This window comes from Monodon monoceros, unplaced genomic scaffold (genome assembly GCF_005190385.1).
Source record: "Monodon monoceros isolate NGI ecotype Baffin Bay Population unplaced genomic scaffold, NGI_Narwhal_1 Super_Scaffold_4, whole genome shotgun sequence".
NCBI lineage: Eukaryota > Metazoa > Chordata > Mammalia > Artiodactyla > Monodontidae > Monodon > Monodon monoceros.
In genome coordinates, this window is record NW_021703781.1 from 74,626,349 (window position 1) to 74,630,128 (window position 3,780).

The window sequence follows — 3,780 nt, forward strand, 5'->3', positions numbered from 1 at the left end:
CACACACACACACACACACACACACACACACACACACACACACACACTTCAAGGAGAGGCACAAACATGCCAACAAGGAAGAACCAGCTCTGCCATTTTCATGCTCTGTGACCTTGGGCAAATTACTCAACCTCTCTGAGTCTCAGTTTCTACATTTATAAAAACAGAGAAAAGAATACCAACTTCTTAAGGTTTTATGAGGATTAAATGAGAATTCATGAGAAAGAATTCTACAAATGATTAAAGTTCATGTAAATAAAAGGGAGTTGTCATTATCACCATTATTGCATATTTATTATTTCAGAATTGTTAATATGATTTTCATTACCATTAGGACACCAGCGTATCTTCCTCAACCAGGTCAGGAAGACCAGGAGACTGTTAAGATGCAGCTGAACAGCCGAGATGGATCGTAGGTAGGCGTGACCAGGAGCAGGTCACCGGACCTAAGAGAAGACCACAGCTGCCTTCCCGATTTGGCCTGAGGCCCGGGGTGCCTGTCCTGGGCAAGGGTCACTGACACCTGAGGCTCTCCTCCCACAAGACCACCCTGGGGGCTGGAAGTCCATCTCGGTAGCAGTCTCAGTCCCAGGCCGGGTGTCCTCAGCTCCCCTGCCAGCTCACTCCTTCTAGGCCCATGGCTGCCCACCCTCATCCAGTTCCCCTTCTGGGTCAGGCGGCTGCTGGACCTGGGGTCGGGGCTGCCAGGAGCTCAAGACTCCCAGCACCACACCCATCATTCAGACAGCTGCGGTTAGTCCTCTACGCCCAAGCCCTGGGGTTTGGACAGCGCTGGCCAGCTGAGGCCACGTCCAGTGTCAGCTGACCCTCAGAGGTCGGTAAAGCACTGCCCCCCACAGCCCCAGGCCCTCAGTGCAGCCTCCTGCAGGCTCCCCTGCGCGGGCACCCTCCGACCACGCAGGTGTGTTTAGAGGTGCAGGAGGGAGGCCCCCCCAGCACCCTGGACCACAGGGTACACTTCCTCTGGGCTTCAAACCATATGCCAGCCCCTAAAGCTCCTCGGGGCAGCCAGAGACCAGCTGAGGCAAAGGAGGCTCCAGGCCTCACCCAGGGTGAGACTCGGAGTCACGAATGTACCCCCGGGGCAGGAGCCCCCATTTCCCCCACTGCGTCCCCAGCAAGTGGTCTCAGGTTCCCTGCAGCCTGGAGAAACCAGGTCAGCCGCAGGCCCACCCAACTCTCCCCACCGCTGCCAACGCTCCAGCCCCAGGAAGGAGAATCGTTTTCCCCGTGCTCCTGAGCTCTGCTGAGACAGGCAAATTATCAAAGAATTGCTGAGGACAGTGGAAGGAAACCTAATCCCAGGGCTTAGTAAGAGAGCAGGCCTCGAATTCTATGAGTCTCCTCCCACCCAGGTCCTGGGGTCCCTGCCATTGTTCCAGGTCTTTCTTAACTCTTTCTTCCCTTTCTTTGCTAAACCAAGCAAAGATGCAAAGATTGGAGCCCTCCCTGAGCCAGTAGAGGGACTAACCTCCACAACATGGCAGTGCAGGCCACTGGGCACGCCTGCGGCCACGGCCACAAGCACTGAAAGCTCAGAGCACCGTGGGAATTGGGAGTCCCTGGGGGCTCTGCTCAGTGACTGACAGGGGCGGGCACGTAAAGCCCCGGCGCCTCGCTCTTCGGGTGGGATATCTCAGGCTGAGTCTCCCAGAGACTCCCCAGCAGCAACTTCCTTCCCAGCTCAAGTCTCCACTCATGTTGGTTTGGTCTGGGATAGTCTCCCAGATATGCAACCTTCCTCCAATCCTGGTCTCAGGATCTGCTTCTCAGAGGCAGGGGAGGAGGGGGAATGGGGGAGGACAAACCAGGACAGAGGGCGGAGGCTCAGAGGTTGGAAAAGGAAGGACTCACTCAAAGAAGTGCTGTTCTTCAGGAAAGAAAGAAGGGTGGTGGGAAGGAATAAGGATCTCAGGGCACCTGCATGTCATTTAATTCTCACTCTGGTCCTTTGGGGTAGCTGTTATTATGCCCATTCCCAGATGCAGAGACTGAGGCTCAGACATGCCCCAGGTCCCCAACCAGGAATAGGTGGAGCTGGGATTCAAACCTGGGCTCCTGGGATTAAGGCCAGCTCCCTGGCCCTGGACCATGGTGCTTCCAGGAAGGGGATGCAGAGCCAGAAGAAATAGTGTGACCCCAGAAGTGGAGCATGAAGGCAATACGGTCCCATCAGGTCCATGACATTGATGAGAAGGTGGTCAACGGGCAGGACGGTCAGTGTTCTGTCCTGGCCCCTCCCCGGGACAGGCCCCCATGTGGCTCGACGGCCCAGGAACACAAACAGTCCAGCCCCTTCCCTACACCGAACAGCGCCTTATCTCAAACTGCCCAGCACTCAGCTTTCACTTTAAAGCCCAGCTAATCAGAGGTATATTTTATTTTCTCAGGGGAGGCAGCTATGGGATAAAAGTCGGAAGTGTAAACTCTGTGATGGATGAATCATCGCATTGCACTTTATTAACGTTTTTACAGTGAAGTTTTTATGGTTTTCCAAAAACACACAGAGGAAAAAGGCTCATCGCTCGCATTACTGGTGATGACTGGGGTAGAGTTCAAAAGGCTAAGGCATTGCTGAAACAACCTCCAGTTGGGCGGGGCTCGGGGGGAAGGCAGATGCTGACCACCAAGCACCACATCCACTGCAGGGCCAGAGAAAGCGCCTGTCCAAGAAAGGACCAGGGGAAGGAGAGAGGTCGGCACCTGGGACCTTCCAGTTCTTCCATGTGCACAATGGGGGGGGGGGGGGGTTATGAATGAATGAATGAACTGATGCCACAAAAACCTTCTGTTTGGCCAAGGAAATTAAAATAACTGCATTGAATTAAATTAAATTAAAAATAATTATTTAATTTAAAAAAATTAAAATAATGCGGCCCATTAATAAGGTAGAATACGATAGAGCCATAAACTTAATGTCCGGGAGAATATTTAACAATAATGGGAAAGTATCCCCTTCTATTATTAAGTGAAAAGCAAATGATAAAGCAGCGTGTAGATGGGACTTCCCTGGCGGTCCAGTGGTTAAGACTCCGCGATTCCACTGCAGGGGGCGTGGGTTCGATCCCTAGTTGGGGAACTAAGATCCCACATGCCTCGTGGTGCGGCAAAAAAAAAAACAAAACAACAGTGTGTAGAGTAGGATCCAAGCTTTATCTTCAAGATACAGCATGTACGTATATAAAATATGTGGAAATGCAATGTAAGGACATGCAAAATGGCAGGGTAATCCACAGTTTGTAATTTCTTCTTTATCTTTCTCTGTATTTTCTAGTTTTCAATATGACTATGTGTTACTTCAGAAATCAGGGAGAGAAAAGGGTCTAGTAACAGTAAGACCAAATATCATAAAGTAATTGACAGCTTGGGGGGGGCTGGGGGGGGGTCCTGAGATCCTCATGGACCCCGAGGAGGGAAAGGGAGAGGAGACCTCGGCGGACAGGGCATCATAATTACATCCTGCTTCTACCAGGCGGCCCTGCTTTACTGGGCTCAGCATGGATTTTACTCCGCTGATCAATGTGCCAAGAAATGGCACTTTGTATTTTTACAAGCAAATTAAACCTGACCTTATATTCCCGCCCTATGCTCCCACCCTTGGGGTGATGGCAAACTCACTCTGTCATTATATTAGGGCCCCTTCTCAGACTAGGTTGCTAGATTTAGCAAATAAAAATACAGGATGCCCAGATTAAATAAACAAACAAACAAAATTAGCCTAAGTATTTCCCATGAAATATTTGAGATACACTTATCTTA